The sequence below is a fragment of the Saccostrea echinata genome, unplaced genomic scaffold (assembly GCF_033153115.1).
Source record: "Saccostrea echinata isolate AGI-Se365-2 ecotype Australia unplaced genomic scaffold, CSIRO_AGI_Sech_v1 ptg000033l, whole genome shotgun sequence".
Classification (NCBI taxonomy): domain Eukaryota; kingdom Metazoa; phylum Mollusca; class Bivalvia; order Ostreida; family Ostreidae; genus Saccostrea; species Saccostrea echinata.
This window is the reverse complement of record NW_026889782.1, coordinates 37,928,870-37,955,811: the sequence shown is the minus strand read 5'-3', so window position 1 is coordinate 37,955,811 and position 26,942 is coordinate 37,928,870. Positions and strand designations below refer to the sequence as shown.

Genomic DNA, 26,942 nt, shown 5'->3' with positions numbered 1-26,942 from the left:
TGCAATAGTATGCATTGAAGCCGCTGTTCATGGCATTGTAAAGTCATATAAACAAGATGGATTGAAGTCCTTACTCAGCTCCAGGAAACCCCATCAAAATAAGTGTATGAGGTAGAAGAAGCAGACATTGAAAAATAATGACGTTGTCGGACGTCATAAGACTAAAAGGCGCCGGCGCCGGGTGATCATATAATGTCGTTTCTATTTTATGACTAGAAAACTGACCAGTCAGCAAGGGCCCCGCCATGGGGTAGAATTATAAGGGTGCAGCTTATGGAATGATTAAAAAATGTACGAAGAATAAGCAACAGCAACTGTATTCTTAAAATTTCAAGATAATTCATGAATATTCAAAAACCTGTAAATAATACCCTTGTATTTCACTGGGTGAAAAAAGCAGTTTCCCGTCATGGGAAACTATATGGAAACCACATGGAAACCTCAAGATTACATCATGTTTCCTAGTGGTTTCCGCAGCGGATGCCAGGTTATTCCGTCAAGTTTCCGTACCACGGAAACTACTACGCTCCGATTCCATTAGGTATCCCGAACCATGGAAACCTCAGGAAACCTGAAGTTTCCCGAGCCTCCATGTAGTTTCCCATAATGGGAAACCTGAAGATTCCACTGGTTTCCATAACTAGGAAACTATGTGGAATCGGAGCGTAGTGGTTTCCATGGAATGGAAACTCGATGGAATCCTCAGATTTCCCATGAATGGAAACTAGAGGAAACCTCATGATTCCTCAAGTTTCCATGACTCAGGAAACTACATGGAATCCGAGCGTAGCAGTTTCCGTGTGATGGAAACTTGGTGGAATTATCTGGTGTCTCATAAAAGGAAATTACAGGGACACTTCAAGATTCCCTTATTTATCTGAGACGGGAAGCAATGTGTAATTGTGGTGTAATAGTTTCCATACCATGGAAATTACAGGGTAGGTTGAGCGTTTCAATTTCGAAAAATGATTGACAAGCAACTGGAAGCTCAAGGATCCCTGTATTTTCCATGGTAAATCCTTCTTGTCTAGAATATGAAAAGAGAACAGCAGGTTTAAATCAAAATATATATTATTAATTTCCTTGGTAAACTGTGTTTTCTTTTCAAAATCTATCAAGAAAATGTATAAAAAGGAAAAAGCATTATCAAATCATATGTTTAATAATTCATTTGATGTGCAAAAACATTATTTGAAAATGATATCAAAAATAAAATCATATATCTGGGTAAACAATGAAGTAGTCTTTCACATCTAAGTCCATTCATAAACTTCATTTAATACTCTATACTTCTTTCAACATCAGCTTCCTTTCTATTTTCTTCACATCATCTGCGATCTGCAATATATTTTCATACAAAATTATTATTTGATGTAAGAATTGTATGCTTGAATATTATTTAGAAATCTGACAAGATCACTCAATGTCCTTTAATGTACCAATATCACTGATTAGTTTCAGTCTTTAAATTTAATGACCATAAAATCTGAATAATGAACATTACATAGTAAGGTTTTAAGCCAGATTAATATTAAAGCAGGTATGATTGAGAATATGACCATCTCATACATGTAGAACACTGCTTTTGGTTGAGTGGAGAGAAATGTGCTCTGGAAAAGGATATTACGAATCTTTTTTTTTTTCTTATTAATTGACATTTGACCTAGAAATTTTGTTAAAGATCACTAAAAACCCTTCATCCCATCATATTCCCATGGCACACAAGCCAGATCATACCAAGGGAGAAAAATTATGCTCTGGACACGGACTCTAAATAAAGATATATAGTGTATTTTGATACTGACCTTTGACCTAGATAATTGGTCCAAGGTCACTTTTTACCCTCCATCCACGGGCACTCTATGAGTTAAATTTGAGTGAGATTGGGCTAAGAGGAGAGAAAATATACTCAGGACAAGTGATATCAGATGGACAGACAGATCATCTCATGGCATATGCAGAACAGGACCCTAAAAAAAAACAATGCACATACATGTTAAGTAATATCCATACAAGTCAACATGAATTCATCATAATGATGAATATGATTCAATCATATGTTGCATTGCATACACATGCTTTAATCATGTTTAATACCTTAACTTATGAATAATTTCATATTGCATATTTACATACAAATAATCTAAATTTCATCAAAAACGACCAACATATCAGCCATTCAAGATTTAGCTTATCAACATTCAGTACAAGTTCTATATGCTATATCATATGTACAGACACATACTAGTATTATTTAACTACATTTTAAATCTTGTTTTATGTCACTGAAAATTAAGGCGATAGCCATTAACCAATTTTTACCCCCAATTTACATACCTGCATGTTGTAATGTTTAATCAAAACTTCTCATTTATAAATATTACCTTATAGTATATTAAGTTAACATATACCTACAGTTAAAGCTTCAAAGTGTTTCATTGAATATTTTAGAAATTACAGTCATCAAAATACTGACCAGCCAGAAATCAGTAAATTTTTATTTTTCATTATTGTCTTGTTTCATTTAACATGTTTCAATGTTAGAAAGTTTTAGTAAGTTAAATATCTACTACTTTAGCATATAGCCATACAGTTGAACTTTGGCATCTCGAACACAGACATCTCGAATACCATAGATATGTCGAAGTAATTTGGAAGTATTCTTTAAATATTTTACTCCTGATATCTTGAATCCTCAAATACATGTATCTCAAAGGGACTCTTAAACAAATATTCATTATTCTTAAAAATAATAAAGTCTACAGGTAACAAAATTATAAGTTGCTCAACAATTATCATATCAATAATATCTATAAGAGTTGATCATTTCCCCTTGGGGTGAAGGGGGGGGGGGAGGTTCCTCTGTACAATTTAAAATATCCTTACTTTGTGTCAACCTTGGTTGAAATTAGTGGTTCTTGAGAAGAAGTTGAAAGTGTGAAAAGCTCACAGATGGATAGACAGTTTGATGGACAAAAGACAAAACAAAAGGTGATCAGAAAAGTTCACTTCAGTTTTTAGCTAGGGTGAACTAAAATCCTCACTGCATGGTGTAAATTATACTAGATATCATCCAAACAGAACATTTTATAGAGCAGTGAAAAAAGACTCCAAGCCATACTATTTCATTAGGCCAAACAAAAAAATATGTTTGTTTACTGTTACATGCTGAAATAAAAAAGAGTCGATAGGTAGGATTTTATTTATTTTATTGAATATTTTTATACACAAATTCACAGGAATTGGTTGAAATACAAAGCAGTTTTACCATTGTGTGGTGCTTTAATTTTGTTTAGGCTTGCCATATGGGCGATAGACAATATCTTTCTTGCCAACTGCCTTACAGCTACCACACAATGAAAAAACTGTCTTGTATTTCTTCTTTAATTCCATGTTGCACTAACTATTTCTAGTACTTTCGATTTCAAATGCTTGACCGATTAAGATGCATGTAAAAGTTAAACCGACAAATGAGTGGCTTCTGGATTTTTATGACGAAAAAAAATTTGGGTTGGGTATTAGTCTATTAGATATAGGGTCGGTCGGGTAACCGTCAACAAACATATTTTTTTTTATTATGCCTAACCTGTTGTAGTTTGCAGCTGGTAGTTCAACATTCCAGTTAATAAATTGGAATCAAGTTCTTTTCTTTTAATGCAATTGTCATACATGCCTATTTATGATTGAATTAATTACCACTTACCACATGATCACATCTTGATTCATCATACATCTTTAGTTACTGGTTCTCCTTTAATGTCAGTTTTCTTCTCTCTGAAAGAATATATTATGTACAGTTACTATTGCATTCTGATTTCACTTATTAGACCAACAATAAACAAGAGTCTCAGGGGCCACATTGCTCACCTGAGCACTTTGGGTAGGAAAAAGCATAATTCAGTTCAGTATTAAAAAGTTTAAATATAAAAGTGGTTTGGAAGGGGGGGGGGGGAGGGAGGGGGTGTATGAATTCTACACTTTCTAATTTGCTTTTGATTTAATATAACACATATTAGCATTGCTGTTCTTAAGAAGAAAATTTTTATTGATATATCCTTTGTACAGTAAAACTCGGTTATCACGAAGTCACTGGGACCTGTGAAATTACTTTGCTATATCTGTAATTCCTTTTATACGTATAAGGAATTAGTAAAATTTGTTTAGCTGGGGATCCAAGAAAACTTCGCTATATCTGTGAATTCGCAACATCCATGTTCGTACTAAACGAGTTTTACTGTATAAGTTTAACTATGATCCCTTGTTATGGCCCCTTTATTCTGCTGGGGAGGGGGGGGGGGTCATGATTTGAATAAATTGAATCTACATGACTTCAGGCTGCTTTTATACTATTATGATCAATTTTGACGATATTGGTCTTGAGAAGAATTTTAAAGATCTTTTCTATGTATCAGTATTGATATGTAAAACGTTGATCGCCCATTGTGGCCCAACCCTAACCCTGGGGGGTCATGATTTGAACAAACTTGCATCTACACTACCTGAAGATGCCACCATATAAATATGACAAATCATGGCTTTGCTGTTCTTGAATAGAAGAATTTCTTAGATTTTTCCTATGTACTTTGATCGTTTGTTGTGGCCCCGTCCTACCCCATGGGTCATGATTTGAACAAACTTGAATTTACACAAGCTGAGGATGTTTCAACATAGGCTTTATCTTTCCTGATACAGTGGTTCTAGTGAAGAAGATTTTTAAAGATTTTATCCTATGTATTCATATGTAAAACTTGATCATCCATTGTGGCCCCACCCTACACCCGGGGGTCATGATTTAAAAAAAAATTGGATCTACACTTCCTGAGGATGTTTCCAAATAAGTTTAATTTTTCCTGGCCCAGTGGTTCCAGAAAAGATTTTTAAATGATGCCATTAATTTTTCATTTATTTGTAATTATCTCCCCTTAGAAGAAGATATGGCCCTTCATTGAATAAAGTTGAATCCCCTTTACCCAAGGATACTTTGTAGCAAGTTTGATTGAAATTGGCACAGTGGTTCTTGAGAAGAAGATTCAAATGTGAAAAGTTTACGACAATGACGGCGACAGACAAATTTTGATCAGAAAAGCTCACTTGAGCCATTGGCTCAGGTGAGCTAAGAATGATTTGTTTCATGTACTCCAAAAGATCCATCAAAATCACCCCTACCCAATCATTTTTTAAGTATTTCTTTTTCTCTTTTTTTTTTTTTTTTTTTTTTTTTTTTTTTTTTTTTTTTTGGTTTCAGGGAAATAAAGTTTGTTTCATTATAAAGCTGAGGTTTATAATTTCTCCAAGATACTTGTTTTATTGAGAGCAATAAATATTAAATCTGTCTAGTAGCTGTCCAGTGTGTAATGAAACATCAATAAATTTCTAATTCTGTGTTTTTGTATGACAAAATATCAATTTGTTAGATACTGTCAAAAAAAAAATCTACCTACCTTACCTACCCATTTTACAAAATTTGAGTCGGAGTACGTCTGATAAAACAAATTTAAAGTATTTTTTATAATGGCCAAAACTTCAACAACTACCAGGGAGAAAAAAATAAACAAAAACTTATCGTTATCATACAACAAATATCAAACAAATGAGGATTCACTTATTTTTACCATTAGACTTCTATGATGTTGTGACCACCATCAATAACTGATGATTGTTACTCAGATGATTCATTTGCATTACTCGAAATACTATCAAAAATGATCAATATTTGTACATCTTGTAGGCTTATTATTTTGAACATTTTCAATAAATCTCTCAGCAGGTCACACATGAAAAATTCTGTCTTTTGAACACTTAACTATTTCAATTTACAATCTATCACTTGTTTGTAAAACAGTTGTTATATTATTATAGACACAGGGATAGACATTAACTTTCAGATTCATTTGCCCTTCGGGCAAGTGATCTCAAACTTTGACTTGTCCGAATGCAAAACTTGGTTGCCCAAAATTAGGATGGAACTTAAGACGAAAATTATTAATTACTGCAAACATTCTGAAAAGAAAAAATGTGATGAAATACACTACTGTCAATTTGGCAAGTTGAGCTACCTGGTACCTGAAAAAAAATTTTGATCCTGCATTTGTACATAAATGTATACCGCTTGTAAATGTACTTGTATATGTAACCTGTTAACACACACTGCCATGCAGCAATATCCCTCCATTTCCTTTTTAAATATCATATTTTTGAAAATTATTTGCGGTAGGATCATTTTGTAATTCGTGATTTTCAGCGATAACTGTGTCCTTTAAATGAGTGCCAACTTCAGAACTCTGTCTATATGTAAGGGGCCAGGGTTAATCTGCAGATCTTTTGATCAGCAACTTATATCTGCAAAAAATTTGAATTTATAGTTATTATATTTTTCATGGTTCAATTGGTCATGAAAGGCCAGTCAATTAAAAAAAAACATATGCATCAATATTAAGCAACTTATCTCATTATAGATAAATTATAGATTACTGCACTGAGCTGTTATGTACACTTTGACCTAATCTAACTTACCATATTTATAGTTCTTAAAAGAATCTATAGAGAATTTGCAATAAATTAAGTATTTTATGTTTGATCTGGCTATATTCAGAACTATAATTATATAAACATTAATTACATTATGTAATGATGTAAATTCCTGTTCATATATTAAACTGATTACTGATAACAATTATTGCATTTCTATCTAAATTAAGTATTAATTAATAATTAACACACAAACATACTATGTTTTATAATTAGTAATCTGAAATGAGAGGAGGATAATGTAAAGCCCATGCACTTACCTTTTTCTCAGCATACTTTAGTACCAGCAAATCTTTGAAATTTTCCTAAATATATATCACATTTCTTTTTCATTGTGCCTGCAACCTGTCATTCGTAATTGATCTTTAATACTTCCTCATCTCATGGACATAAGATACATTTGCAACTTTTAAAATGTTGACATCCAGTTCAATATGGTGATGACATGTATTTCCCAAAGCATATTTCATTTCTTTACTGTATAAATCTACCGGTATATACTTCCATGTCCCTCACAAACATTTTTGATTGAAATTTTGAACTGGTCTGAAAGCGCGCACAAATCCTGACTGGCTCCCCTCATTGGATACTGCCCTAGTTTTAAGCAACTGTGGGGGACACAACAGGTTGTGTTATAAGGTAGAGGAAAGCATTTGCAAATTGATGGGATGAAGATTAGAAGCTCAAGAAATTAAGAAATTCCTGCCTGGCCCCCAATTATTTGTGATGCTATCATCAGGAAGCATTAATAGTTAACACATGGGCAAATGTAATGAAGGCTTGTAAAAGCTTGGACCACATAGAGTGACAAAGTATTGTATTTCCTCACGTGAGCATTTGAAATGCTCACATGAGGAAATGAGACTTGGCTTTGGTTCTACCTGTAATACTGAATTTTGACTATGTCCAATTTCCTAACCTCTTGCTCACGTGAGAAAACTGAACTTAGAAAAATTACTACCAATGCTATATCTTTAAATAAGGCTGTTCATACGTGAGAAAATGATTAGACTTTTGCTCATGAGCATCCAAGTGAGCATAATTTTGCACATGTACATTTTGGTTAGTATTTTCCTCCCTAACAGAGACTAACAATCTGCACATGAGCAAAATCCTATTCTACCTAATTTGCATACATTTCTTACTAGATTCTCATGTGAGTCTCATGAGCTGCTCATGAGCATTTGTTAGAATGTTTGGTACGGGAATGACTTTGTAAGATGTATATGTACTCTAATACAGACAATCTATTTAAATTATTCTGATGATTCTTCATAATTTCCAATTTTATGTGCCAAATAAAGGCGGCTTACAATAGTCAGAACTCTCTCTTTTAAATTTCCATCGATGATAATGTCATTCGTGAATAATCTGATAAGTTGAGATTGCAGACACTTTTTGTTTAAATATTGATGACTTAATCGTAATTTAGAAGCAGAAATAATTCATTTTTACCTTTTCGTTACATCATAAAAAGTTCCAGAAGTCCAAAAGTACAACAAGTTGGCGATCCGAGAACACATGTATGTATTCAAACCGGATATATGTTTGTCTGTATTAACAAAGAAACCATATTCGGTACAAACATTTTTATCCGATTTAACAACGAAAAAAAAAAATTCATACACTTTTCATTTATTTATAGAGAGAAAGAGAGAACTATTATAGTAAGCATTCATTTTCATTAAAAAAAATCTACAAAGGCGAAACTTTATCATACAACTTACAGCATGGAAAAAGACAAATGTGGTGCCATAGGGCCTAGCTATACAAAGTCTACTATCTATACATCTATGATTGAACGTAAAACACTAAATATTGTATAATTCAAGTTTCTCTTCCCGTTTTTGCAATGTGTAAACTAAATTATTTAAAACTTTTCAAAATGGCGTCAAAACGAATGTGGTCTTCGATGGGAAAGATTTGTTCTGCCCATTATTAGTATTATTTACCGTAAAAAAAGTATATAAAAATATACGTACACTAATCCTTGGTTGTTGATCTTTCCATTTTTCACAGTTTTAAAGACACTGGGTGGCGAAAATATCGTTAACTTTTCACATTTGCACCTTACACCCGAGTTCTTCTCCGTCTTGCTCAACTCCAAAAATGGCACCTCGTGAAAATTGACCAATGAAATTAAAGCCTCTACAGAGCGATGCATTATGGGAAACGGAACCTGTTTACGTTAATTATGTTAGAGGATAATAAAAGTTTTTATATATAATATAATTTCCCTGTAACGGTGATTATGAGTTCATATCCTGAGTGAAGTTCTTCCCTGTTCATAGAAAGGGGGTGCTCCTCAATAAATTTGCTGATAAATATTATACTATAGAAAACAAAGTGTTTTTCTGAGTGTGACCAGAGACATTTTATGTTTCTGGTGTAACCCCTCAAATTATTTGACTTGGGGGGAGGGGGGGGGGGGCTTGGTACGTAGTGCCCATTCAAACTGAAAATGTCCGGTTATCCCCCCCCCCCACTTTCTCATTAAATTATTCAATATTCTGATTAATATATAATGTCACAAAGAAAGATGTTAAACTTTTATACATGTTTACATGTTTAAAATTTGAAGCGTCAGAAAATGAATATTAGTTGAGGACCGTAGAAAATAAGGGGGGGGGGGGGCATAGTGGGAGTGCCATACGTCCCTAAACATATTTTTTGCAGCATAGAAAACAAAGCTTATTTCCTGTTGCGCCCTTCAAAATAAACGTATGATGACTCTTTATCAGCTGGTTTTTTTTTATTTTGTGACAAGAATGTTGTTGTCCTTTGAAGGTCTGCCGTAAATTTCGATAGGCATTTGGCATGCAAATGAACTACAGGAAATGTATACAGAACAGTATTTTATTTTAGTGATGATGGAAAAGTTCGGTGTCAAAAATTGCTAGTTAGTAGAAGGAATCAGGGTATGTTAGACTAGTATACACTTGTGAAAATCAAGACAAAATAATTTAATTACCAGCAAGGACGGTTCAAGAATAATAAAAATTTGATTTTTTTTCTCTTGTTCGGCTTTAGATACTTTATTGAACCCCCTCCTTTTTTGATTTCGATTTTTAGCCTGATATCAATAATAATCAGTGGACGAAATTGCTGGACTTTTTTCTATTTAGGGTCTTCCGTCTCCAACGGAAGACCCTTCTATTATTCTATTGTTTCTTTTTCACTTTTATTAGGGTCTTCCGTCTTCTGCGGAAGACCCTTCTATCATTCTATTGTTGATTTTTCACTTTTCTTATTAAGGTCTTCCGACTTCAGCGGAAGACCTTACTGTTATTCTTAGGTTTCTTTTCCACTATTTTTATTATTGTTTTTTTTTCCTACCGATTTTGTGCACGCGAGTTCTCGGAAACGGCTCGCCCGATTTTCATGAAACTTTCAGGTCTGATAGAGAATTAAAAAATCTAGATATATATTTTTTTATTTTGATGACGTCACTTCCGGTCCGGAGATTTTCGAGATTTGGTGATTTTAGAGGTTTAGTTTGTCCGGGCATTTTCAAGAAAAGCACTTAACACAGGAACGTGAGATTTTCAGTGACGATAGAGAAACATATGTAGATTTGTACTTGGAAGTTCATTTTTACCCGAAATACCAAACATCAACGTCCGCTATTGGCCAAATTTTTATCTTCTTTTTCCTACTTGTTAACTTTGATGCCTCATATCTTGCTTATTTCTCAAGGGATTTTAATAAAAATTTCAGAGTTTATAGACGTTACAAAAGTCTATCAGAATAATATAATATTTTTCCAAAATCCACTTCCGCTTTCGAGTTATTTCCCTTTAAGTGAAAAATTAGGGTCTTTAATTTCCAGACAAATATTCCGAGACTACGAAAGTTGGAACATAAATACTACTGAATATAAGAAACAGAAGCAATGAAGTTGTGAACATTGGTTTTTGTTTTTTGATTTCTGCGTTCAAACTGCCGCTAGATAGGGGTCAAAAATTAGGACGCATGAAAGAGCAAAAATTGACACATGTTTTCCTTTGTATCTTTTAAATAAGAAATATTTTATTAAAACATGTAGAATAAAAGTTGTGTACAATTTAATTACCTTTTATTTGACATCACTAAAAAGGAGCTGGCCCCTTAAATTAGGGATCTAGGGCCCTTGAAAGTTTTTGCTTTATAACTCAAAAACGAGAAAATATTTCGATATGGCTGTCGATAAAAAGTTGTTCCTTTATACCTTCTTTGTCTCATGAAAATATTATTTTGTTCGAGTCTTGTGTATGGTAGGGAAAAAAAGCTAGACCGGTAAACAAGGACCCGTTTTCATTTGGCTAGTGAAGAAGAACTCTTTATGCGTATAACTGAAATAAACTTGCCATAAATAATATATCTTTCAACGCTGTATCCTAATTTTTTTTAAATTAGGCTTTAAACGTGCTCTTTGGTTCCTGTTCAGATTATTCGGTGACTACTTTCTCTCTTTATTGTGTTTTAAAATAAAGAACCTTCCAAGAGAGAAAGAGAGAGAAACAGAAAGTACAAGTATCTTTTCTTTGTTCAAATATGAAAGCAAACAGTATGAACGCCAAAAAAATTTTAAGAGTCAAATAATTCACAATCATTAACTGCGTGATTCTTACATTCATCTGAACCCCAGATTCTATTCTGTTTACCGTTACGTAACCCATCCCTCGATCACGCGCGGCCGAGAAGATCTAAAGCGATACACCGCGTGTGATTTTAGCATTGACCCACAGTCGTAAACAAAATAAAAATCGGCGTATTAAGTCTATTTTGTAAACACGACAATTAATGGACAATTATTAATATCGAATATTTGAGATTATGTTGGTTTATCTTTGTTTTTAATTTGATCATGATACATGTAGCCTTAATCCAAAACGTCTAGCCAGGTTTTGTGTTTGTTTACAATTACGCAACCATTAACCATTCCTTCGATCGCTTGTGGTCAAAGCAGTCCATCGTGTGCATGTAAACCACTGCGCAGTCATCAAACATTGTTGTTCTAAATCTAATTTACAAACACAACGACTTACCGGAAAATATTATTTTCTTTATGTAAATCGAATCTTTCAAATAAACTATCTTAATATTTTAGATTTGATTTAAGGATTCAAGCATTTAATCAGTCTTAAATTTTAAATATTCGTTATCTCCATATTTCGATTGTTTTAACGTTACCAACAATTTATTTCCCATCTGCGGTTACTTTAATATAACCATTAAACACACAAGCTTTGCGCTTTCTCTGCGTTTTGAAACAGTAAATTAATCCGTTTTCAACACAAATGTTTCCAGTCATTTTTTTTCATCACAGGTTTTTATCATGATTATACCAACTTCAAACTTTTAAAGAGAATCTTCCGAATCATAAGGGTGACCAGTCTTACTTTAAAAATGATTCGTTATTTTGAAAAGTAAACAATGAAATGGATTAAATATTGATAGGTAACTCCGTCACGTGGCCAAGGTCTGAACTTCATAAGCGACTTCTGTGTTGCACTATGCCTATTTATATTACAGGGTTGATAGTAAAGTTTCACTAAAATACCTCAAGAAAAAAAGCAATGAATTTTGTTTTTATAATTAATTCAAAACCCGTAAATTATCTTTTTTAAGTATAGTATGCTAACATCATAATTTTGTTGTGGGATTAAATATCGGTAGCGGGCTATACATGTAGATAACAATAAACTTATATCGTATGTCCAGAACTGTAAATTTCAGAATGCATATAACATATTTTTTAAAATATCAATTGGACGGAAAAGGTACACACCGGGAAAATTTTAGTATCACTTGAATACCCCGGTATCTAACTGCAAAACTGTACATGTAGCTTTCAGAAAAAAAAAAATTATTGACGGACCGGAGTCTCTGGTCATCCATCCCATTTTTTTTTTTTAGACCAGTGAACTTCAGTGCAGCAACTGAATATCACAAATTTATCATTCTGAATTAATACACTTTGACAACTAATTATTTCAATTATTAAAATCATAATCGGCAGCCTTTAAACTATTAAACTATTTGTATCGTTTACCGTATAGAATTGAGTATTTTCTTTCAAATAATTGACTTGTAACTTACGTACATTACTTTTCTGGGTTAGTTTTAAAACATACGATTGAGAGAGAGAGAGAGAGACTCATTTGCTCATGTACATATATACCAGGTAGTTCCTGTATGAAATATCGTCCAATTTTCTTAATTTTATTTACAATATCAATCATAATCTCTCTATTCTGTAAATCTATTTGTTGATTATTTTCAACTTCAATCACAATATGTAGTACTAAAATGAAGTCCATGCACGGGTGCTTTTGTACACCTGGAAATATTTTTTATTTAATCCTTCGTCCATGCCTTCCTTTTTCACGGAAAAAAGAATAAATTAACCGAACGAGGTTGAAAAAATGCCGGACTATTTTTTTCCCCTCAAATTAACTGGATTGAATATACTTTTTTCATTTTACTGTACACGTGTCCGGAATAAAACTGCGTGGTTTGGGTTTGTCAAAATGTTTTTAGAGCAAGATAAGTCAGTCGCAACTTCTCGGGCCTTTCCAACTAACGGAAAAAAACTTCGAAAGTATTACGTAGACCCCCCCCCCCCTTTCCCAAACTTTGAAATAAATGACTAAAAAAGATCTTCCTTCTATGAAGGAAGATATTTTATCTGTTGAGTATTGAGTTTAATTTTATTGAATGTAAAGAACTCCGTCTATCCTTAATAAATAGGAAGCGACTCCATCTTGTATAAAATTTTAACATCCGTTAATGTTAAAACATTCGGGGTTGTTTTTCCGACCTCTGACGGAAACGCCCGAGATGATGCGATTGCGGAATCAGGATTTTTAAACATCTTCATTGGACAGTTTCGCTTATTTTGCACTACGGGGTTTTTGAAAAAAAATGTGTTGATCGACATCCGAATAAAATGGTAATTAAATAGAGTGCCAAATATATCATTGGCGAAAATTTGTTTTATAAAAAGTGTTTCTTACAAATAGAGATTTATATATGTACATGTAGATAACCCTATTTATAAAATTTATTGGTTTTGTCTATAGCAGATGTTAATTTAGTTCTTAGCTGACATTAACTTACGTGTATAAATAAAAATAAAAGCCAATTGTATGTATGTATGTATGTATGTTGTTTAACGTCCCTCTCGAGAATTTTTCACTCATATGGAGACGCCACCACTTGCCAGTGGAGAGCTGCAAATTTTATCCTATACTCGGCACTTACGGCCATTGAGCAGTGAGGGATCTTTTTCGTGCCAGCACCTACTGCGACACGGGACCTCGGTTTATACGGTCTCATCCAAAGGACCGGTCTCCATGTCCCACAGTGGGATTCGAACCCGCGACTTAAGGATCAACTCCTTACTCCGCGACTCTAGAGCGAACGCTCTAACCACTGCGCCACGTGGGCGACCCATGAAATTGTAACCAAATATTCCGAAGCAATCATTCATATTTATAGGACCGATAGTTGATTAAATTTCCTCTCATCAGTAAACGTATATCCCCCCCCCCCCGGAAATAGAGAAAATGCTTCCCTTCAGAGGCGAAGTTTTCAATCATTTTGGGGGGGGGGTGTCAAAACGTCGATCGTAAAAAAATTGACTATATAAAAATAATTTCAAATTTTAATCAGTACCCCATCTCTCAGGGCCCGTCTGTCCCTCCAAGTTTGCCCAGGCTATGACTTTTTGGATTAACTGGAAACTCATACTTGGCACAAAGATTGGCAATGATCCTAGGGTGTGTCATGGTCTTGATCCAAGGTCATTCCAGCAAATTCAAGGTCAGTGGAGAAAGAATAAATGTTTTGTCCGAGCCATTTATTTGTAATTGAGAATCACTGGAAGCTCATTCTTGATACAGAGATTGCTTGTGACAAAAAGGTTTGCTTCGACTTTGACAAAGAAAATTGTATTATTACGATCTAGGCTGTAATTTTTTTATGTTCGCACTTGGTATAAAGATTGCTTATGGTCCGCCGGTTTTAGATGACTTAAAATAAGGTTATTTCAGCAAATTCAGGGTCACTGGCAGAAAAAGTTGTAAAATGCCTGTCTGGGATATGAATTTCTAAGGGGGAATCACTAGAACCTCTTTCTTAAAACAGAGGTTGTTTGAGATTGAGGGTTTGTCTTGACACCGACCCAAGGTTATTCCGTCAAGTTCAAGGATACTGACAGAAAAAAATTAATTTCTATTTCATGCTATGATTTAGTAATAGAAAATCACTGGAAGCTCTTACTTGAAACAGAGATTGCTTATGAACGGAGGCTGTGTCATGACCTTGATCAAAGGTCTTTCTGGCAAGTTCAAGGTCACTTGCAGAGAAATAAAAAAACATGTCCAGGCATAATTTTATTATTGTTTTTCCCTACCGATTTTGTGCACGCGAGTTCTCGGAAACGGGTTGTTTGATTTTCAGAAAACTTTCAGGTCTGGTAGAAAATAAAAAAAAATCTTAGATATTTTTTTTTATTTTAATGACCTCACTTCCGGTTCGGAGATTTCTGCGATTAGGTGATTTTTAGAGGGTCACTTTGTCCGTTCGTTTTTCTAAAAAAAAACACTTAAAATAGGAACTTGATATTTTCAACAATGATAGAGCAATGTTCATAAATATGTACTAGTTAGTTCATTTTTTCCAGACGTGCCGCACTTTGACGCTTGGTATGCTCCAAAAATAGTCTTATTGAGAATATAAAAGTTTTTAGCATTTTTTCAAGAATATCTCTTTACTTGTAAATATTTTGTTAAAAGATATAGAACAAAAGTTGTGCAGAAAGGCAAGATCTCTCATTTGATATCAAAGGGATCTACAGGGGCTGAAAGTGTTTTCTCAATATCTCCAAAACTATTGAGAATTTGTGATACATCAAAGAAGCAAATTAAGGTATGTCACTCGTGAAATTTGTTATATCAAGGATTTTTTGAGAAGTATTTTTTGGATAAGTACTCATATAGTATGACTCAAAATCGCAGAGAAAATAGGGGGTCAGTGTGCATCTAACTGAGCTACGGTACAATTAAGTTGACCTTTTGCACTTAAATTGTAACTCTTTGGTTAATCACTTTAACCGTTGTCATATTTTATCAGATGTAACCATGACAATAAACATAATCTTATTTTACGTAAAATAGTTTGAATAATATTTATCATTGAACAAATCATGCAAATTAATGCGCGTAAATTGTTGTGTGACCTTTTTGCACTAAAGAAGTCTCATATTTGGGGTATTAAAAATCTAAATAGTCAATAGAATATTTTCTTGTATCAAACTTTTTACGACTTAAGTGCTAATTGGTCAAAAGTATCGAGAAGTTTAAAATAATGAAAGAAAAAGTTGGAGCCAGTGATGTAAATTTTGAAATATTGGTCAAAATATGCGATTTTCTGGCAAAAAACTGTGTAAATTTTATCTCGATTTCCTTAATATATCTTCATTTCTTGGCAAAGTTTGTTGAGCGAAGGTGTAAATTTTGTTATAAAAATATAAATTGAGACCTATATTTAATATTCCAGGCATATCATAACGGAAAATATTCTCTGAGTAAAAGTATGTGAGGCTAAAGTTCCAAGATATTAAATTTAATAAATGTGTAGATTTGCAGAATTTTCTGCTGAATATCCTTCCACCACAAGAAATAGTCCCTTATAAATCTTGCTTCTTTATGAATTTTTGAGCAGTTTTTTAATTGAATGTTGAACATTTTACATTGTTTAATTTAAATACGTTATAAAGATTGAATTGTAATAAATATTTTTTAAGTAAGAGGTTCTGACCGAAATTTTCTAAAAGGCTGACGAGTGACATACCTTAAAATGACAAGTAGAAGTGAATAAGATTGCCGAAAGTCGTCAAATAACGTCACTTCCGGCCAAAACGGAAGTAGTCAAAAAATGCATATTTTTGCCGTTTTCGACATGTTATTAGTTAATTTATGTAATCAGAAGCGTCCAACCAAATTTATCATCCCTCAACATCACTTCCGGTCAAACCGGAAGTAGCCAGAAATAGCTTATTTTGCAGGTTTTGATGCAAAATTGTAATTTTAAAGTCACTTGAGACGTCTAAACTCATTCCTTTCTCTTGTTGACGTCACTTCATGTCAAAACAGGACGGAAGACCTACTCGTTGCTTTGCAACGAGCTTTGCTCTAGTTATTATTATTATTATTATTCTTTTTTTTTTCCTTACCGATTTTGTGCAGAAGATTTCTCGGAGATCGCTCGATCGATTTGCTTCAAATTTTCAGGGTTAATGCGTTGCTATCTGAAGTTTATAACGCCGCTTCAGTTTTTGAGAAATCACTTCCGGTCGGAAGTTATCGCCCTTTGATTGATTTTTTGATAGACCTTGTGTCTGCACAAAAACTCAAGAACGACAAAAGCTAGAGTGCTGAAACTTTCAGTGGTGATAGAGGACATGTTCTAGTTGTGCACCTTGGTTTTCACATTTTCCGAAAGTGCGAAGTATGGAAGCTCGGTAGGGGTCAAAATTTAGGACGTGATTTATGAGTGAATTTTAGAGACATTTCTTATAATAACATTTTAAATAAAAGTATTTTGTTAAAACATATTGAACAAAAAGTCTTTAAAATCACAAGACCTTTTATTTGATGTCAAGAAAAAGGGGCCGACTCCTCAAATTAGGGGCTCAGAAGGGCCAAAAGTCTTTCATCTATAACTCTTTAATGATCAATATTTTGTTATAAATTACTGAAGCAGAAATGTTCATCTTAACACTCTGCAACTATATATTATAAAATTTTGATCATATGTTACGTAATAAGGGGCCAGAAGGGGCCAGAATGCTAAATCTTTGACACATTATATCTCGAAAAGGGGAAATATTTTGATAAGCAATATTGAACAGAAGATGTTCAGAATAATGTTCTAAACAATATACACCCTTTTATTTTTTGCAAGACATCCCCATTAAGGACTTGGAGGGCTGGCCCCTAAATATTGTTATTCTATATATCTCTTAAACTAAAGGAAATTTCTGAATAGTTGTTGAACAAAAAGTCTTCAAAATCACAAGACCTTTCATTTGATATCAAGAAAAAGGGGCTAACCCCTCAAATTAGGGGCTCAGAAGGGCCAAAAGTCTTTCATCTATAACTCTTTAATGATCAATATTTTGTTATAAATTACTGAAGCAGAAATGTTCATCTTAACACTCTGCAACTATATATTATAAAATTGTGATCATATGTTACGTAATAAGGGGCCAGAAGGGGCCAGAATGCTAAATCTTTGACACTTTGTATCTCGAAAAGGAGAAATATTTTGATAAGCAATATTGAACAAAAGATGTTCAGAATAATGTTCTAAACAATATACACCCTTTTATTTTTTGCAAGACATCCCCATTAAGGACTTGGAGGGCTGGCCCCTAAATATTGTTATTCTATATATCTCTTAAACTAAAGGAAATTTCTGAATAGTTGTTGAACAAAAAGTCTTCAAAATCACAAGACCTTTCATTTGATATCAAGAAAAAGGGGCTAACCCCTCAAATTAGGGGCTCAGAAGGGCCAAAAGTCTTTCATCTATAACTCTTTAATGATCAATATTTTGTTATAAATTACTGAAGCAAAAATGTTCATCTTAACATTCTGCAACTATATATTATAAAATTTTGATCGTATGTTACGTAATAAGGGGCCATAAGGGCCAGAATGCTAAATCTTTGACACTTTAAATTTCGAAAATGGAAAATATTTTGATAAGCAATATTGAACAAAAGATGTTCAGAATAATATTCTAAACAATATACACCCTTTTAATTTTTGCAAGACATCCCCATTAAGGACTTGGAGGGCTGGCCCCTAAATATTGTTATTCTATATATCTCTTAAACTAAAGGAAATTTCTGAATAATTGTTGAACAAAAAAACTTCAAAATCACAAGACCTTTCATTTGATATCAAGAAAAAGGGGCTGACCCCTCAAATTAGGGGCTCAGAAGGGCCAAAAGTCTTTCATCTATAACTTTTTAATGATCAATATTTTGTTATATATTACTGAAGCAAAAATGTTCATCTTAACATTCTGCAACTATATATTATAAAATTTTGATTGTATGTTACGTAATAAGGGGCCATTAGGGACCAGAATGCTAAATCTTTGACACTTTATATCTCGAAAAGGGGAAATATTTTGATAAGCAACATTGAACAAAAGATGTTCAGAATAATGTTCTAAACAATATACATCCTTTTAATTTTTGCAAGACATCCCCATTAAGGACTTGGAGGGCTGGCCCCTAAATATTGTTATTCTATATATCTCTTAAACGAAAGGAATATTCTGAATAGTTGTTGAACAAAAAAACTTCAAAATCACAAGACCTTTCATTTGATATCAAGAAAAAGGGGCTGACATCTCAAATTAGGGGCTCAGAAGGGCCAAAAGTCTTTCATCTATAACTTTTTAATGATCAATATTTTGTTATATATTACTGTAGCAAAAATGTTCATCTTAACATTCTGCAACTATATATTATAAAATTTTGATTGTATGTTACGTAATAAGGGGCCATAAGGGACCAGAATGCTAAATCTTTGACACTTTATATCTCGAAAAGGGGAAATATTTTGATAAGCAATATTGAACAAAAGATGTTCAGAATAATGTTCTAAACAATATACACCCTTTTAATTTTTGCAAGACATCCCCATTAAGGACTCGGAGGGCTGGCCCCTAAATATTGTTATTCTATATATCTCATAAACGAAAGGAAATTTCTGAATAGTTGTTGAACACAAAAACTTCAAAATCACAAGACCTTTCATTTGATAATAAGGAAAAGGGGTTGACCCCTCAAATTACGGGCTCGGAAGGGCCAAAAGTCTTTCATTTATAACTTTTTAATGATCAATATTTTGTTATAAATTACTGAAGAAAAATGTTCATCTTAACATTCTGCAACTATATATTATAAAATTTTGATCGTATGTTACGTAATAAGGGTCCAGAAGGGGCCAGAATGCTAAATCTTTGACACTTTATATCTCGAAAAGGGAAATTATTTTGATTAGCAATATTGAACAAAAGATGTTCAGAATAATGTTCTAAACAATATACACCCTTTTAATTTATGCAAGACATCCCCATTAAGGACTCGGAGGGCTGGCCCCTAAATATTGTTATTCTATATATCTCTTAAACGAAAGGAAATTTCTGAAAATCACAAGAACTTTCATTTGATATCAAGAAAAAGGGGTTGATTCCTCAAATTAAGGCCCAGAAGGGCCAAAAGTCTTTCATTTATAACTTTTAAATAATCAATATTTTGTTATAAATTCCTGAAGGAAAAATGTTCATCTTAACATTCGTTAACTATATATTATAAAACTTTGATCGTGTGTTCAAAATAATGGGCCATAAAGGGCCAGAATGCCAAATCTTTGACACCTCGAACAAGGGGAAATATTTTGATCAGTAATATTGAACAAAAGATGCTCAGAATAATGTTATAAACAATATGCATCCTTTCACTTTTTATAGACGAATATCTCAGTCAAGATCTTGACTTATCTCATCCAAAATCAGACGGAAGACCCACTCGTTGCTCGCAACGAGAACCATCTAGTTATTATTATTATTATTATTCTTTTTTTTTCTTTACAATTTTTGTGCAGAAGATTTCTCGGAGTTGGCTCGATCGATTTACTTGAAAATTTCAGGGAAGATGTATCTTTGTCTGAACCTTATACGTTTTTTTTCATTTTTTTGAAATTCACTTCCGGTCGGAAGTTATCGCCCTTTAATCAAAATTCAGAGGACCTCCTTGTCTGCAATGGAACTCAAAAACGATTAAAGCTAGAGCGCTGAAATTTTCAGCGATGATAGAGGACATGTTGCCATTGATCACCTGGGTTTTCAAATCTTCCGGAAGTGCCTAGTATGGAAGCTCGGTAGGGGTCAAAATTTAGGACACGAATCATGAGTGAATTTTAGAGACATTTCTTACGATAACTTTTTAACTATGAGTATTTTGTTAAATCATATTGAACAGAAATTGTGTAGAATTACAAGATCTTTTATATGATATCAAAGAAAAAGGGCTGACTCATCACATTAGGGGCTGAGAAGGGCCGAAAGTCTTTAATCTATAACTCTTTAACGATCAATATTTTGTAATGCATTACTGAAGCAAAAATGTTTATCTCAACAATGTACGACTATATATTGTGATATTCACATCATATGTTACATAATTAGGGGCCATAAGGGGCCAGAATGCTAAATCTTTGACGCTTCATATCTCAAAAGTGGGAAATATTTTGATAAGCAATATTGAACAAAAGATGTCCAAAATAATGTTCTAAACAAGATGCAACCTTTAATTTTTTGATAAACGTCCCCATTAAGGAGTTGAAGGGCCGGCCCCTAAATACTTCTTTTGCAAATATCTCAGAAATGAAAAAGAATTTCTGACTAGTTGTTGAACAAAAAGTGTTCAAAATCATGAGAGCTTTAAAGTGATATGAAGAAAAAGGGGCTGGACCCTCACAATAGGGGCTGAGAGGGGCCGAAAGTCTTTGAACAATAACTCTTTAACGATCAATATTTTGTAATGCATTACTGAAGCAAAAATGTTTATCTCAACAATGTACGACTATATATTGTGATATTCACATCATATGTTACATAATTAGGGGCCATAAGGGGCCAGAATGCTAAATCTTTGACGCTTCATATCTCAAAAGTGGGAAATATTTTGATAAGCAATATTGAACAAAAGATGTCCAAAATAATGTTCTAAACAAGATGCAATCTTTCATTTTTTGCTAAACGTCCCCATTAAGGAGTTGAAGGGCCGGCCCCTAAATACTTCTTTTGCAAATATCTCAGAAACGAAAAAGAATTTCTGACTAGTTGTTGAACAAAAAGTGTTCAAAATCATGAGAGCTTTAAAGTGATATGAAGAAAAAGGGGCTGGACCCTCACAATAGGGGCTGAGAGGGGCCGAAAGTCTTTGAACAATAACTCTTTAACGATCAATATTTTGTAATGCATTACTGAAGCAAAAATGTTTATCTCAACAATGTACGACTATATATTGTGATATTCACATCATATGTTACATAATTAGGGGCCATAAGGGGCCAGAATGCTAAATCTTTGACGCTTCATATCTCAAAAGTGGGAAATATTTTGATAAGCAATATTGAACAAAAGATGTCCAAAATAATGTTCTAAACAAGATGCAATCTTTCATTTTTTGCTAAACGTCCCCATTAAGGAGTTGAAGGGCCGGCCCCTAAATACTTCTTTTGCAAATATCTCAGAAACGAAAAAGAATTTCTGACTAGTTGTTGAACAAAAAGTGTTCAAAATCATGAGAGCTTTAAAGTGATATGAAGAAAAAGGGGCTGGACCCTCACAATAGGGGCTGAGAGGGGCCGAAAGTCTTTGAACAATAACTCTTTAACGATCAATATTTTGTAATGCATTACTGAAGCAAAAATGTGTATCTCAACAATGTACGACTATATATTATGATATTTACATCATTTGTTACATAATTAGGGGCCATAAGGGGCCAGAATGCTAAATCTTTGACGCTTTATATCTCAAAAGTGGGAAATATTTTGATAAGCAATATTGAACAAAAGATGTCCAAAATAATGTTCTAAACAAGATGCAACCTTTCATTTTTTGCTAAACGTCCCCATTAAGGAGTTGAAGGGCCGGCCCCTAAATACTTCTTTTGCGAATATCTCAGAAATGAAAAAGAATTTCTGACTAGTTGTTGAACAAAAAGTGTAAAAAAAATCATAAGAACTTTAAGGTAATATCAAGGAAAAGGGTCTGACCCCTTAAATAAGGGGCCGAGAGGCGCCGAAAGTATACAATCAATAACTCTTTAATGATCAATATTTTGTAATATATTACTGAAGCGAAATAGTTCTTCTTCACACACTTCATCTAAATAACATGATGTTGATATCATATGTTACGAAAAAAGGGGTCTTTAGGGGGCCAAATTGCATAATCCTTGGCGCAATATGTCTTGAAAAGGAAGGATATTCTGATAAACAGTATTGAACAGAAGACGTTCAAATAATATTCTGAACAATATGCACTCTTTGAATTTTTGCTAGACGTCCCCATTTAGGACTTGAAGGGCCGGTCCTTAATATTTCTTTTTCATATATCCCGAAAACAAAAAAGAATTTCTGAATAGTTGTTGAACAAAAAGTGTTCAAAATCATGAGAGCTTTAAGATGATATCAAGAAAAAGGGGCTGACCTCTCACATTAGGGGCCAAGAACGGCTGAAAGTCTTTAATCTATAACAATTTAATGATCAATATTTTGGTAAACATTATTAAAGCAAAATTGTTCGTCTTAACAATTTATTTATATTATTATATTTGAACAAAAATCCCAGTCAAATTCTTATCTCATCTTATCAAAAATCGGACGGAAGACCCACTCGTTGCTCGCAACGAGATCTCATCTAGTTGCTATATATTTTACTTCAAACATCTTTGTCTTTAGTTAAAAATAATTCTCACACCGTTATAATGTATCAGAATTTTTCACATTAAATTTGAAAATTGATTTATAAAAAAAAGGAGAGTAAACACAAGGTGAAAAAACGAACCAAAATCTAAGCAGGGACCTATATTTACTAGTATATAGGTCCCTCATCTAAGCAAAGGTAGGGAAAACAGTATTCTAATTTGGAAAACACCGGCCCGTAGAATGCGGAGGGGGGGGGGGGCAAGGGGTGAAAGTAAATGGTTATGCGCTTCTTATTTATTTTTTTGGCTTGTCAGATTTTTTTTTGCAAGTAACCCCCCCCTCCCTCCCCACTTTTGAAACTGTTGCTACTGACCTGAAACACATAATTATTTAAAATAAGTTTAGAATTATTGTAAGTAACCTACAATCATGTCCATTGCGTTCAGAATTTTATACGTGACTGGTAACAGTTTGTCAATATATGATCATCTTATTTGTTGGAAAATAATGCCCGTGTATACTCGTTGATGTGCAGGGTTGTATTATACACGTGGCTTTAGCCGTTCAGCCAGTACCGCCCTGTTCATATATAACTTTTTTCTGGTAATTTCTGGTAAGGTTTGCTAGTTAAGAACTTTCTGGTAAAGTTTGTGCCCCAAACTGAAATTACTTTAATACAGGCCTGTGGTTTGAGTAGACGGTTTTAAGTGCAGTTTTTTAAAGTAAGTAATGGTACATGTAGGGGTATAAAAATCAAGAAATGGACGGCATATATAAAGAAATGTTTGTATAAGTATTGACAATCACCAAATCAGTATATTATACCTAAATATCGAAAGAAACTATTTTCTCTCCATTTTTTGAAGGAGGGGAGGACGCTTAAATTTGAAAGGGGTAACCTTCTGTTTAACACAATACCCGATTTAAAATATTAAGTTTTCGCTAAGCATCTACGTGTAAGACAATTAATAAATTATTGAGTTTTTTTCTTTCTTTCTTTTAGCATGCAGTTCTTCTGAATACGTTGTTCTTAAGAAAAAGAAAATCATGTTATATAAATATCACACCGGTATACTTTTCTTCATTAATTTAGAGCCAGCATTGGTCTTTGTGTACAAAATGGCTAAATTAAATATACATGTACGTGCATGTATGCATTTAAGACCAACATTATTGTAATTTCCTGCGAAAAATGAAGACATTTACTACATCAGGGTCTGTTTACAGATATAAATAAAAAAATAAGTTATTTATTAACACTCATTAATTTTGTATATGAATATTATTCTGCTGTATTATCTTATCAATGTCTTTGTAGAGGACGATATACGAATTTCACACAAAACATTAGTAATTTAGTTGTTATGTTGTATAATATATCCATCTGCATCCTTTCTCATAAACAATTTGCGAATTAAGCAGGCAACAAAGTCGATAATTAATAATTCTTTCTATGTTTTCAATATTTGAAGTTTACATTGATGTCAAACAAGGACGATTCGTTAATTACTGATTAAGAAATTTTATTTCATTTATCTATGCACTTACAAATTTATTTGAAAAAGAATTATGATTTAACATGTACACATAACGAGAATTTAGATTTATTCTAGACCGATAGAAAAGTATATATAATTTTTCAACGGTTAGGAAATTTTGATTTTTAATCAGTAATGAAAACTTGAAATACAGTTCTTTTTTTTTTCTTCTCTCATTGAACATCTTAAAATTAATGTACCTTATTTTATCAATATTTTGTGATCTTATTGATAATTTAAATTATTTTTTTTAAATCAAATCAATGGCTAGCAATAATCACCTAAATTTAAACTGAGTTTGCGGAGATTATGTGTATGTACATGCTTGACCACAGCCCATTGTTCCCCTTAGGTACAAAACCCTCTCAAATCACATAGAATATACAAAAATACACAGTCGCAGGTGTCTTCGCGACACGTGTCTCCACCTGTGGCACGTGAGAACAGGTGCCCGCGATTACAAGGGTTAGCGCAATGATTGAATTTTATCTAAACAGTTTACACTGATTTTTTCTAAAATTGAAAGTTGCATTAAATCTTCTCTACTAATTCCAATTCACGTGTCTTTATAAGTTTTACCGAGACTAAAATGTTAAAAAAAAAATATTTAATTTGGGTTTACGGTGGTCACAGAATGTTCAATTTTATTACACAGAATTACACAAACAGTTTTTTTTTTAAATTATTCTTTTGATACACATTTCCAAAACGTCTATTATCGGGAAAATAGGTGTAAACCACAGCATACTTGTTTTCAATATCTGGGAAACATGCGGGGAACTACAGGTTGATTACTTCCATAATGGGAATCTACGTGGAAACAACTACTGCATGTTTCCGCGGTTTCCCATATTGGGAAACTTACGGGAAACCACAGGTTGATTGTTTCCATATCGGGAATCTACGTGGAAACCACTACTGCATGTTTCCAGGGTTTCCCATATTGGGAAACTTACGGGAAACCACAGGTTGATTGTTTCCATATCGGGAATCTACGTGGAAACCACTATGTGGTTTCCATAAAATGGAAACTATATGGAAACTACTGATGTCACGATTCCCGTATGTTTCCATCGGGTTTCCAAATTTGGGAAACCTGGGTTTTCATCCTGTGTTTACATTAGGCAGTAAAGAAAAACTTAATATTGGATGTATATTTAAACAATAATGAAGCTTATGTTATATAAAATGCCAGCCTTCAATGAATCCAATATCATGAAGACTTGACCTTAACTTCAAAACAAACAGCATTTGCAGACAATTTTAGGTTTTCATTAATCTTAAAGTGACAGATAAAGATAAGCCTACTAAATTTTCTGTAGCAGGCTAGATAATTAATCCCAAGGGATTAACTGTACCTCTCTCATCCTTTTCTTCTAAAGTTACTATAACATGTATAAGAACTTTTTCAGTATTTATAATGATAGAATGGGGTTTTTATACAACTACCTTAAAAATTAATAATATTCTTGAATTTACATAAAGGGAAAAAAAAGTAAAAATAAAAAATATATCTTCTTTAATCTATTTCTTGTTTTTAGAATTCAATGAAAGAATCTCTATTTTAACAAAAATAAAGTATGAACATTTATATTTAAATTCACATATCTGAGTGTTCATATCATTCCAAATTGACTTAACTTCAAAACAAACTTCACTTGCAGATAGAGGTGGTAATTCATCTCAATTTGACAGATAAAGATAATGCTTTGGATTTTCTTCAGGAGGAAAGCTAATTAATCTCAAGGGACTCATAGCAGCATTCAGTTTACAATGGGAACATCTTATGCAGTTATCTCTCTTTGCCAATGCATTCTTACATAAAGTTAAGGAATCTACCCCACCACCCAGCTCCAAACCAGGGGACATACATAAACAAACTTAGCATCAAAATATGTCTTTCTGCCTACTGAACTACCATACCAAATTTGATCTTAATTGGGCAACCATAAAAAAAGTTATTAGGAAAAAACAGAAAATTTGTGGACGGAAGAGTGACAGACGGACAGACAGACAGACAGAGTGATTACTATAGGCCACCCGCAAATCCTTGCTAGGCCCTAATAATTTGGGAAATAACGTATCAAGCTAAAATTTGAACTTTTCCTTTATTTTTATTGTTTTATGCTCCAGATAAATTTTGTAAGCTCAGACTACATAGTACTAACTCTAAAGCCTCAGTCTATGAACTTTTTGATAACCCGGCCCTCATAAACACATATGTATATTTAATTTACTTTTTTATTATAAATCCATGTTTGAATGTTTATTGAATAAAATTTAAAATGTAAACAATTGTTATATGCAGGAAGACAATGCAAACATCCAAGTGTCCATCTTTCATTTTTCTATCTGTTATCTTTTAAACATC

At 33.2% G+C, this 26,942-nt stretch overlaps 1 long non-coding RNA gene across 1 annotated transcript; it reads right to left on the bottom strand.

Moving 5' to 3' along the window:
* Positions 1–343: 343 nt before the first annotated feature.
* On the bottom strand, positions 344–26,635 carry LOC133199295 (uncharacterized). The gene is made up of 2 exons (XR_009722785.1): positions 25,691–26,635; positions 344–383 (listed from the first exon to the last, which is right to left on the bottom strand). It is a non-coding gene; the product is annotated as an uncharacterized LOC133199295 (long non-coding RNA).
* Positions 26,636–26,942: the final 307 nt, after the last annotated feature.